At 38.9% G+C, this 12,291-nt stretch overlaps 1 long non-coding RNA gene across 1 annotated transcript in view; it reads left to right on the top strand.

The window, feature by feature from the left end:
• LOC115063589 overlaps nt 1-11,008 on the top strand; it is a 34,145-nt gene extending 23,137 nt beyond the window's left edge. The window contains exons 2-3 of the long non-coding RNA XR_003843422.1: nt 4,757-4,845; nt 10,930-11,008. This is a non-coding gene — a long non-coding RNA (uncharacterized LOC115063589). The remainder of the gene's footprint in view (nt 1-4,756; nt 4,846-10,929) is intronic.
• The last annotated feature ends 1,283 nt before the right edge of the window (nt 11,009-12,291 follow it).

Below are 12,291 nucleotides of genomic sequence, written 5' to 3'. Positions count from 1 at the left end.
GAATCAATCAATCTCTTTTGGTTTTGTTAGTAAAGAAAAAAAAAAAAAAAAAAAAAAAAAAAAAAAAAAAAAAAAAAAAAAAAAGAAAAGAAAAAGAAAAAAAAAGGATGGGGTGGGGGTAGGGTGGGGAGGACTATAGAATAGTGTTATTTTAAGGTGAGCTTAGTTTATCTAAAAATGTATATCCCACATAGCTACAGTTAAAAACCAAATATACAAATATTCCCAGAGACTTGTGTGCCCTACACTTTATCCCTAGCTGGTGATATTTTGGGAAGTTCTGAACACTTAGAGGGTAAGATGAATCTGGAGGAGTAAGGTCACTGGAAATTGGCTCTTGGCCAGAATATTATCCTTGGCTACTTTGGGCTTCAGTCTCTTGGCATCCTCTGCTATGATATGAACTGCTTGGCTCTGCAGTGGTCTATTGTTTCCTGCTCTGCTAGACTAAACCTTCTGCAAATCTGGACCAAACACATCCTGTCTCTTGTAAGTTGTCTATATTAGGTATTGTGGTCACAGCAATGCAAAAATAATAGAATTGAAATGTTAATAGAGAATATAAAATAGATCCACAGAAAGGCTTGGTTGGAGCTTAGAGGAACTAGAGACAAGTGAAAAACATGGCTGATGCTAAACTTCAGATATGAGTCATTCCTTTAAATAAGTGATATAAATACACAAACTAATGAAAGGTAATCAAATGTAAACTAACCAAATGTAAATGTAAATGCAAGACCAAGATACATTGTTTCCATTAATTCTACCTTAAATATAGATTCTTACAAGATAAAATTAAGGGATACGGGGAGGCGGGGCGTGCAGGAAGGGAGAGGCTGCTAATACTAACCAAAGCAAATAAGTAACAGAAACTGTATTAATTTTAGGTAAAGCAGTTTTGAGAACAAGGAGAATTATCATAGCTAAAGAGCTCTACTACAGGAGGATAAGTCAGTCAGCTCTCCAGGATGACATAACCATTCTCAGCAGAGTGCATCTGACAGTATTGCATCAAAATATGTGAAACAAGGCTAAAGATAGCGGGACAAATAGACAGACTTGCTATCCCTTTTGGAGACGTTAACGCTCTCCTCTCAGGAATCATCTGCTAAGAAGGCAGGGAATCAATAAGGGTATAATTTATATATGTATCACTATCAGTTTGCTTGAAACTCACATACTCATTCATTCAGCAATAGCAGAATATACAATCACCTTAATTCCACATAGAACACCATTAGACCTAGACATAAAACATACCTTATCATACTGATGGAAATAACACAAAATATAATCTGAGACCACAATTAAACTAAACTAGAAAATGATAATTGGAAATACATTTGGAAATCAGCAAATATTTGAAAATCAAGCATATAATTAATTGAAGCAATAAATCAAAGCCACCTCAAAAATTGCACAAAAGTATTTTGAATTAGATTAAAATAAAAACAAGTCAAAAATTTGTGGAATCTTCCTAAAGCATCATTTTGGTATGATGCCATATTAACCATACATTAAAAAAAAAAACAACAACAAGAAACATCTAAAATAAATTATATAAGATTCCACAAATGACAACCAAAATGAAGTAGAGTTTAGGGCTAAAGAAAGCAGAGAAAAGTTAAAAGTTAAAGCAGAAATAAATGAAATTGAAAACAAGAAAGTAGAAAAGAAAATCAAAATAGCAAAAGCTGGTTCTTTGTACAGATATAAACTAGGAAGGCGCTCACGAGGCTGACTAAGCAAAAAGGAGCAGACAACGACTGATGTCAGAAATGAAAGCTGGGCATCCAAAGATGTGGGAAGATTACAAAGATAGACTAACACGATAATCACAGGCTGATTGATTTGATACAACTGACCACTTCTTTGGAGAAGTAGTACCTATCAAACTTATACAAGGAGCTCTTGACAGACCAAACACAGTGGCTCCATTCAATATATTGAATAAAATAAAAATAATATTTTATTCAATATATTGAATAAAATAAAAAAGGCAACTGCCAGACCCAGGTGGCTTTTCTTGTGTTTTTATAAATAATTTAAGGAAAAACATGACATCAATTCTCCACTACATTCCTCCTTCTGAAAATGGGACACCTCCTATCTTACTCTCTAAAGTTGGTACTATGAAGTGGAACATTCTGGTCTCCACTGGCAATGCTCTTGCGTTGGTAGACCGTCCAATGCTTTGTGAGTCTTCACTGATCTTCACTAGACATCACTTTGTAGAGAGAAACGCACCAAAGTCCTCGTGGTATTCCGGCTGCTCCTTGCTGCATTTGAGGGCTCATGCCAATCCAGTGGAGGTTCACTGTTTCTTCTGGATAGAGCTGCTGCTACTGATTCATGTTTAGAGTCACCCCCCAAAACCACTTGTAAACAGGTCTATATCCCTCTTTTCCTATTAATCATCTTTTTCCCTTGTCTTTGGTTGGTAGGCTAGAATGGAGGTTCTAATAGAGGTGCATTTAAGAATGCGTATTAAACTAGGTTTTGAAAAATCCAACCCTACAGTACTAACTACCTTAATACCAAACTATACTGACATTGTGGAAAAATAAAACCACAGATGACCATTACTTATTACCACAGACATTAGCAAACTAAACGCAATAGAATCTAAATGAGTTGTATGAGCTATCATGATTTATTGCAGGTATAATAAAACTACTCATGTAATTTACCTCATCAGTAGACAAAAGGAGAAAATCATGTGAAATACATGTTCTATAATATATTATATATTATATAATATATTATATATATTATAGACAAAAAAGCATTTGCCAAAATTTAACAGATAGTTTTTAACAGATCCATAGATCTTAAAGTCTCTCAGTCAGCTAGGAATAGAGAGGAACTCTGAATTTGATAAAGAATGTCTACAAGATAACCTATGGCTAGCATTGATGTTTATGAGGAACGGGACACATTTTCCTCAAAATCAAAGGATAAGCAAGGGTGTCCTCTCACGCCATTCCTACTGGGCATCACACTGACCCCTGTAGTGGTGTCATCAGACAAGACAAAGAAAAGATTTAACACAAATCAGAGAGGAAACAATAAACTTGTAGCCAGGCGTGGTGGTATATACCTTTAACCCCCAAACTCTGGAGGCTGAGGCAGGAGCATTGCAACTTTGAAGCCAGCCTGTACTACATATGAGTTCAAGGCTAGCCTAATTGCAAAGTAAGACCTTTCTTTACATTATCATAAAAACCAGAGAAGAGGGGAGCAGGCAGAGAGTGTTGTGCAACAATTTCCCCTTTGAATTCCAACATTCTTTTCTGTATAGAAACTCCTTAAGATGCAGGGATTTCTTGTATATTTCTGGTAGGGGTCAATTTTTTCTTTTTGTTTTTACTGAAAATAAAAATTTATATTCTGTATTCTCATCACCATTTCTTTTCACCCAATTTCTTCCACACTCAGATCCTCCACACTTTCATCCAACACAATACCTTCATTCTCTCATTTTAGAAAATACATACACGCACGTGTGCACACATGCATGAGCACACACACACACACACACACACACACACACACACACACACACACACGCACAAAGTCAGAAGCTATAATATACAAGCAAAAGACCAGTAGGGTAAAAAAAAATGCCCAGACAAGGAATTATGAACTAAAAAAATTCTCCAAAACTACCATTGAGTTCCTTTTCTTGGCCTTCTGCTGTTTAGCATGGAGCCTGACCCTAAGTGTCTTTTATATACTGAGTGAGATATCACTGGAGAAAACTAATTTTTCTTTTGCAAAGGTTGTCAGTTGGAGATAGCTTCTGGGGTAGGGATATAAGCTTGTGTCTTTTCCCATGTCTGAGTGCTAGGACTCCATCTGGCTTGAACACTGCGGGCCCTGTTCATGCTGCCATAGTCTCTGTGAGTTCAAGTGTGTTAGTCATGGTGTCTGTGGAAGACACTGTTTCTGTTGGGTGATAAATCTCCTCTAATTCTTACAATCTTTTGCCTTCTCTTCCACTTAGGTTCCAGAACCCTGAGGGGAGTGGTTTGATAGAGACACCCCATTTAGACAGAGTGTTTCAATATCTCCCACTTTCTATATGTTGCCCAGTTTTGAGTCTCTGTAGCAGTTCTCATCATCTACTGTAGGAGAAAGCCTCGATGAAGATGCCCGAGAGAGTCATCAGTCCATGGGTATAGCAGAATGTCATTAGGAATCATTTTTATTGCTGTATTCTTTTAGCAGAAAAGATAGTATTTGATTTTCCCCTAGGCTCATAGTCTATCTAGTCTCAGGGTCTTGGCCACCTGAGAATTGTAGGCATAGGTTCATTTTCATGGGGTGGGCCTTAAGATTCCAGAATTTATAAAGAGAAGCTGATTAAGACTTAGCAAACTATCAACTAAGAATTCTCAGCAAGCACTTGAAAGTCACAGGATTCACAAAGAATCTCCCCTCCCCAGGGTTCTGTAAGTGGTAATATTACTATGTTGTGGAGAGAACCTCGCTATAGAGCTGCCTGCAAGTTGTGCCCAGAGTGTAAGACTGCAGCTATTTCTGAGTTTTGCCTACACAGGGGCAGGCTTTGTGATGATGCAGCTGCCTTTGAGTCAGTAGTAACAGCCATAAGTAACCCCTCACTCCTCTTCCATACTCCCATACGTAACCCCAATAAACTGTTTTGCTCAGCGGAACATCGGTGGCATTGTTATTTTGATATGCTGTCAGTTTCTTATGTTTGTTGAATAGACATTTATTCATATCTCCCCAGGAACAGTGTCCCAGGACAACCGCCTTGGTTTGTAGACATGATTATCTGTGTGAGAAACCATGAATAAGTAATGAAAAATGAGCTCAGAGGTAAGTAGAATGGTATTTCAGGCTAAGGGTAATATCCAGGATATGGCAAGAATATGAAACACAAAAATCAGTGAATTTCCTCTCTACCAACCAGAAGCAACCAGCATTTGAAACTATAAGAGAAAACCATCTACAACAATTTCACAAAAGAACTATTTAAGTATAAGTTTTACAAAATTCATACAAGACCCTTATACACAAAACTATAAAATAGTGATGAAAATATGGAACAAAGCTCATTCGTGGATGAGGATGTCTAACATGAACATATTTCTTGAAGTGAGGAAGAGTTTAGAATGATCTCTATGGCAATAGGTGAGTGAGTATTAGGACCAGATGAAGTTATACATATGTTAATGTAGGCAGATGGTTACACATCTCAATGTATAGATGTGTGTGTGTGTGTGTGTGTGTGTGTGTGTGTGCATGCACATGGATTATTATCTCTCTGTTGTTAGAACCCATATTCATGACATCCTAGAAGCAATGAGCATCCTGGAACCCAGATTTTGATTTTTAATTCAATTTTCATATGAAAAGAACTTTGATTCTTTTAATAATGGCTAATTCTATAACTGGAGAAAATGCCCACAATAAGCCTGATACATCTTATAATGCTTTCAAAGCTCTAATGATAGAATATGTCAAAGGCACACAGAAGTCTGGTAAATGAGCTTCCAATGACCAAAACTGGAAATGTCACATACTGTAATTTAGTGTGAGGAACAGGAGAAAACACAAATAGGATCCATTTCTTTGTTCTGGGGCTCTCTCTCTCTCTCTCTCTCTCTCTCTCTCTCTCTCTCTCTCTCTCTCTCTTTTCTTTTTTCTCCCTTCCCTAACACTTTAGGCTTCGCTCTTTCTNCTCTCTCTCTCTCTCTCTCTCTCTCTCTCTCTCTCTCTCTCCCTCTCTCTCCTCTCTCTCTCTTCCCTTCCCTAACACTTTAGGCTTCGCTCTTTCTCCACCATGTGACTGACCTCCTTGCACACTTAACTCATGCAGCATGGCTTTCTTTCTTTCTGTTCTCCATCTTTCAACTCTGGAGAGCTGGCGACACTCAGAGCTTTCCTGCCTTGGGTTTTTCCTGTAAATGCTAATAAAAGTGTCCTTGAGAAATTCTTCTGGACAAAAAGAAATTGTGCAATACTCTTATGATGGATACAAGTCATTTTCCATGCATTCATCCAAAGCCGTGAAATATACAACACAAAAAGTGAGACTTGACATAATCTCTGGACCTTACTTAGATTGCAATCATGTGAAAATATTGACTCATGGCTACTGCCACATGCACTGTAATAATTCTAGGTGCGGAAAATCTGCAAAATTGGAGATAAGGGGAAGGGGTATATGGGAACTCTGATTATCACTTAATTTTTTCTGCAAATGTAAATGTACCAGGAAAATCTAGATTCACACACACACACACACACACACACACACACACACACACACACACTGTAAAAGGTACAAAAACCTAGATTAAACAGATTCTCTGAAATCCATTTTTTCCCATTCTGACAGCTGAGTGTAGGTGAAAACCCACCAAGGAAGAATTATTAAACTGATTAGAGCCAAGTCTCAGTCTGGCAGAAGTTTCTTAAACTTTAAACAAGGATTTGCAGTGAACCCCTTGTGATCGGCCAGCGTAACAGGAAGGATGGCGAGTGAGGTCTGGTGACCATCTGGGATACTGTGTTGATGATTTCTTCCTCCTCAAAGCTTGTTACCCAGTAAAGGGATATTCTGCTGACTCCGAGTTGTGTAACACCAAGCCAAAGAGGCTTCTCTGCTTCTCTTCAAACACAAGCCACCTGTGATTTTAGGTTCATTAAACTCTCCAAATAATTAATGGTGAGGCTCCACTGCTTCACCAGTAGGGACAAATATTTGATTTTGTGAAGGAACGACATTCAGCTGACTAAGTAAAAGAGGCACTGAGTCACAATGCCAGCTGTTGATGTCCATAGGAGAAGGTCACAAGCTTGCATTTAATAACATCCCATCATCTTTGCATAGACCATGTTTCTCTCAGGTTCTGATGGCCCATTCCAGGGGTTGCCTAACGAAGTAGCTCCTCAGTTCAGGGTGAAATAAGCATCTTGTTTTGGTTTTGCTCTTGAGAGTTAGAAATTCAGGGCAAGCTTGGCTTACAGGGAGGTAGGGGAGCTGCTGTTCATGGATTCATCATCTTCCATCAGCTTGACAGAAGGAGCTGAAGCATCTATATGTAAGATGGCTTCTTCACACACACAGCAAAGGGGGTGGCTTTCTTTGACCTGTTTGTCTTTCCAGATGCCATCTTATCCTTCACAGGTTATTGATTGGGCTTCTTGTGGCATGAGAGATCACAGCTGTTCTATATATGTATATCCATCCACTGGCTTTCCTTGGCAGAACTAATCTCACGTGGCTGTTCCCAGAGTCAGGCAGTAGAAGTTACCACCTCTTATGGGCTTTATTATTTGTTGGTTTTATGTTGACCTGCACATATCTGTGTGCCAGGTGCAGGGCTGAAGCCCACAGAAACCATAAAAGGTCATACAGTTCACTAGAACTAGAGTTAGAGATGACTATGAAAAACCATATTAATGCTGGGAATTGTGTCCACGCCCTGTGGGAGTACTCTTAACCACTGAGGTCTCTTCAGCCACATCTAGAACAGTCTTAGCCGCTTGCGCAATATTATGTTCATCAGAACAGTTCTTGAATGTAGGAATGCATGGAAATGCGTAGAAAACATTCTTAAATGTGAAATTTTTCCTTTGCTATTCTTCATTTTAGGGATAGAGAAGTAGGTACCGTTTCGTGTATGATTCCTTATTTTTTTTTTTTTTTTACATTTGAGAAAACTGTGTGCAGAGCTATAAATCATCTTTTGATGGTACCTTGGTAGGAGCTAGTTTCTGGACAAGTTGGGTAGTACTCTGCGTCACCCCAATCTCTGCAGGAAAGTGGGGAGCAGTTTTATATGTAGGTGTATGGAGGAACATCTATTCCTTCATTCTTTAATACTATTGGTGCCTGAAACTATCTCCCTAGTCAGTATTATCTTCCTAAAGACTAACTACCGTAAGTGCGTGCTACTGTGCAAGAGCAGAATGAGACAGAATCAAGATATAAAAGTATTAAGTTTTAGAGAAGAGTTCTTTCTTTTCCAAATCTTCTTTCCCATGTGGAACATCCTGGTAGGTTGGGCAATGGGGACAATGATGCATTTTCAAATGGAAGACATTTACAGACAGTTGAGGATCCATGCAGAAGAAACGGGCCAGGTGACTCTCATTGGTTTTTCTGCATTTTAAATGCCAAGTCCCACTAAGAACTGGTAAAGGAATAGCTATCATTTTGTCTTCAGTTTAAAATGTTTGAAGTCCAGGTGGACACAAAGGTATGAGTTAAGCAAACCAACAGGGAGCAATATGATGAAAAACTGGTAATTTTCAAGGTGGAAAACAATTCAGAACTTGATGCAGAATGAGTGTTACTGTATACATCACTGATTATCTGAATTAAAAAAAAAAGTATAGCAGGATCTTGTGTGCTATTTTGCCAGTACGAAGAGAAATCCTGCATGGCACAGATGTTCCTCATAGAAAGATGTCAAACCTGAAATGACAGAGCTAGTAATCAAAGACATTGTATATCAGAGAATGCAAAATGCAACAAATCGCCACTTACCAGCAGTAAATTCCATCTGATTGCTGGGCCCAGCCTGTTCCCTCGCCAAACTACGGAATCTTAAAGATAGGACACTGTGTCATGGGTGACCCAGTTTCCTGAGAGCCCACCACTGGTTCCTCTGCCTAGGACGTCTAAGCAGTACTCAGCAGGTGCCTCATTGTACACTAATCAGTAAGACAGATAAACAAAAAAATTAGCACTCCATCCTGCTATGAAGTATGTGTGGTCTTAATGGAGTTTAGATTGGAGTTTTTTCAAATTAATGTGGAGATGGTGGCCTTTTACAAACTCTATTGTATTATGGGAACAATTTGAACACTTACAGTTACCTTACCTTACTGTCCCTGATACCTGGGACAAATAACCAAAGTGATGTCTGGTAACTCTTGGGGCAAAGACTTTCTGAACTAAAGAGCCAAGAAATAGTTTAGAATTGAACTTTATCTAATATATTTGACTTGATTTGGCTTAACAGACATTCTTCTTTTATCACCTTGTCTTAATCAAGCTCTGGATATAAATGGATGAATAAAATATAGTCCACTGCTCTGGAGAAACTCCAACATGAAAAAAAATAGGTGATGAACTTAGTGCTAAAACACACAGAGGAGGTCCTGTGTGCTTAGGGACTGTGGCCAGTCAGGGAGACTGGCTGTTGATGAAATCATTGACTGATCTCAAAAGCAAGTAGGAGGATGTTATGCGGAGTTGCAGGGTGGTGAATTAAAATTCGAGCAGAGGACATGAAGTACCCAAACATCATACAACATGCCCATCAAAGTGCCAGCAAGTGTGTGGTAGTACCAGAGGGGTGTGCCTATACGTGGGACTGGAGAGCAAGCAGGCCTGGAGCGTGTGATGCCAAGTGACAGCTTAAAGCTTAAAGTGGCATGTTACTCTGAGTGACAGGGATGGGTGGATCCCAAAGAGGTTAGTTGATGCAGGTTATAAAAGCTGTAACTCAGAGCATTCACTGCAAGTAAAATGTCATTAAATGAGGAAGGAAATTCTAAGGACCACTAACACCCTCAAATACTGTATCTCATCATTTGGTGAAGCCTGTGGAGCATAGGCAAAGTGACTTTATTTTTGGCTTACTCTCTTCCCTCTTATTTTACCCTGGCTCTAACTCTGAAATGTACTCTATTTCCTGGACATTTGCTTTTATTTTGTTTTGTTTTGTTTTGTTTTTCTTGGATTCCATAATGAACATCCCTGACCTGTTTGGGTTTTTTTGTCACTGTTGTTTGTTTTTGTTTTTGTTTGTTTTGCTTTTTTCATTGCTCATTTCTGTAGCTAAAAATACCCATTTTGCATTTTAAACTCCCAACTTTACTTTTTATCCCCAGGACCTTAAAATCCTGATTGTATGCCATATCCTTGCCTTCTAGGAACACACACACACACACACACACACACACACACACACACACACACACTTTCCTTTCAAAAATTAGTTTTAGTTACTACCACTGCACACACTGAAATTGTTGCTCTTTGGATCATCTACCATTTCATCCTGTGTGAAGTTTGTTTAATTTTACAAGGTGATAGGAAGCAGAACTGAGAGCAAACCTGCAGGACCAAGTAAAGTCCGGTAAAACACAGCACACATACTACTGAAATTCCAGTGTGAGGCTCCACCTGCCTTAACTGGGTAACCTCATCACAGCTTACAAAGCAACAGTGAAACTGCTACATGTGAAAAGGGATATCAGAGTTGGGAAACCAGTTCAGTAGGAGAGGGACCTTGTAGATATTCAGGGTTGCAAAGCCACATGTGCACACCATTTCCATAGCAGTAGCTCTTACAATTTCCTAAGACAGTGTGGCATAGTGGTCCTATGGCTTTGAGGTAAGTTATTTGATCACTCTTGAGTCTTAGCTGCCATACAAAATACTTTAGACTGGGTTGTTTGTAAAAACATAATTTGTCACTCTTTGTTCTGGAGGCTGGCATCTGAGGTGGAGATCTGAGTTGGAGTTTTGGTGGTTCACACAGCTGCTTTCTCAGTGTGTCATTATAGAGCAAAAGAATCATGGGAACACCTGAGGGGTTCTTTTATAAGAGATTTAAATAGATTGACCCATGGGGATATTGCCCTATTAAACTTATCTTCTAACAAACATGTATCCTTCCGTTTTTTTTTTTNTTTTTTTTTTTTACTTTGGGGTTAGGAATATAATAGGAATTTGGATGGGCACAACCACTGGATCTTAGGCTCTCCATCTGTAAGCTGTGAGTGAAAATAGCTAAAATAAGTAAACAAACTTAATTGCATTTGTTTCAATGAAATCCATTAATATATGCAGTTTGTATACACTAAGAAGAATAATTAAAATACTAGATTGCACATGAGAAAACATGTAAGAGTATTATTTTATTTTTCTCTCTTCAGGAGCTAACTCTAAAACAATAACTGTCTTCAAGATAAACCAAGGAAACCATGGAAACTGATATGAAGCAGGGAAGGAGGTCAGTATGTAAGTGAACATTAAAGAGGGGGATCAGGTGTAGCTTAGTTATAGAGGGCTTGCTTAGCAAATATGAATGTGAGGTGTCTCCTGGTATCACACATACTCAAAAACAGGATTGGCTAAGAGAATCTATGGATTAAAATCTACTGAGACTTCTGTGCATGTGACTTCTGGCCAAGAAGGAGTCTGGGATGTTTGCCCACAGTATCCTGTCTTGCCCAAGGAATAATCTTTGGATGAAACCTCCTAGTGTATGTCGTCTTCCCTGCTCTTTAAATGGTTCATTAATATGTTTGTGCAAAAATAAATAACAAATGAATAAACAAATAACCCTAGATGGAGTTTTTGGTGCAGGTGTCTGTCCTAGGAAGATAGTGGTATGGGACAAATGACGAATGTTTTGGGAATGTGGTTGAGCACCACAGCACCAGTTATGAGAATTAGATACAATGGCATAGGCAGTTATAAGGACAGTGCCCAGGAGGGACTCAATCAGTAGTGACATTAAGGCATGGAGAACATGGACTGATTGACAAAATCTCAAGACTCAAGAGACTGGATGTCTTGGTGAACCATCTGGTTTTGCATGTCCCTGTTACACACACTCCAGGTCTTTAGGAGCAACCTTGACACAGATGCTGACAAATGTTCTCTAGTCACCCATGTGGAAGAACTCAAGCTGTTCCAGAATCCAGAGACTCATGCAGCCTGGCTGTGCCTTTTAGAGCCACGTTAGCAGCTACCTTCTAGCAAGCTCCTCAAACTTAGCAGGAGCACATGTGAAGTGCTCGCAGTTACATGACTCTGAACAGGAAGGCTTGAGAATGGAGGATCAATAAATAAAAGGTTGCCCAGTTGGGGCATTTAATTTATAATGTTCATTTCATGTAATTTTGATGAAGAAGAAAACTACAAGAAGACAGAAGAGGGTTTCCTGTATGTGAAAACGAAATATGATTCCAAAACATGCCCATCAGCTGTGTCTTCGGTCATTTGGCTTTGGGGAAGCAGAAGACAGTGCTGAAGAAACCAGTTTCAACTTCTTGACATATTCGAGCTGAATTGATAACTGCATCAAGGACTGTATACCTAGACCAGCATAATCACTTTCCTAACAGAAGGACCATCTCATGGTAATCATTTCAACTTACCAATGGTTGGTTGGAGCAGAGTTCATGGGTCAGCAAGCTAATTGATTTATTATTCTCATTTGTCATCATCTTTATTAGATGTCATTGAAACACAGGGACCTACTGTTTGGAAATAAAATGTCCTCTACAGAC

This window comes from Mus pahari, chromosome 3, assembly GCF_900095145.1.
Source record: "Mus pahari chromosome 3, PAHARI_EIJ_v1.1, whole genome shotgun sequence".
In the NCBI taxonomy this organism is placed as follows: Eukaryota; Metazoa; Chordata; class Mammalia; order Rodentia; family Muridae; genus Mus; species Mus pahari.
Note: the sequence above shows the minus strand (reverse complement) of the source record. Positions and strands in the feature narration are given on the sequence as shown.